The sequence below is a fragment of the Neophocaena asiaeorientalis genome, unplaced genomic scaffold (assembly GCF_003031525.2).
Source record: "Neophocaena asiaeorientalis asiaeorientalis breed wild unplaced genomic scaffold, Neophocaena_asiaeorientalis_V1.1 scaffold871, whole genome shotgun sequence".
Taxonomy (NCBI): Eukaryota; Metazoa; Chordata; class Mammalia; order Artiodactyla; family Phocoenidae; genus Neophocaena; species Neophocaena asiaeorientalis.
In genome coordinates this window covers 1,017,861-1,018,349 of record NW_020175454.1, presented here as the reverse complement: position 1 = coordinate 1,018,349, position 489 = coordinate 1,017,861, and the positions used below count along the sequence as shown (strand labels likewise).

Sequence of the window (489 nt, the reverse complement as noted above, 5' to 3'; positions counted from 1 at the left end):
GGGGTGTGGGGGGGTGGGGGTGGGAAGCAGCCCCGCCCCCAGCTGCAGGGAGGACACAGGTGGCAGGAGAAGCGGACCTGCTGCCACATGCGGGGGGATGTCCAGGTGAGACGGCCGCACCTGAGCTGGGACGGCGCGGGCACGCAGTTCCTGCGTGGCTGGGAGCCCTTATTACACTGCGGGTGGTTTGAGAGACTGCCCCTAATGCTTCCGCGGACACTCAACTGACCACTGAATGAAAAGCGTTAACTTAAAGCCAGAGAGTGGCCCCTGCCCCCTGCACAGTGAGGCCCGCCTTGGCCACGGGGCTCAGCTCCGCTCCCGGGTGGGCATGTCCCCAACTGAGATACCCCTCACCTGTCCCAGGGCATCTGCTCACCTGTCCTCATCTGAGACGTCCCCTCGCCTGTCCCTGTCACGGGCTGTCCCCTCACCTGCCCTCCCGGGGCATCCCCGCCAACCTGTCCTCGTCCGAGACATCCCCTTCCC

The 489-nt window shown here is 66.3% G+C and overlaps 1 protein-coding gene across 1 annotated transcript in view; it reads right to left on the bottom strand.

The window, feature by feature from the left end:
- PPP2R3B (protein phosphatase 2 regulatory subunit B''beta) overlaps positions 1-489 on the bottom strand; it is a 51,845-nt gene that overhangs the window by 11,228 nt on the left and 40,128 nt on the right. The gene's annotated exons all lie outside the window — the stretch shown is intronic.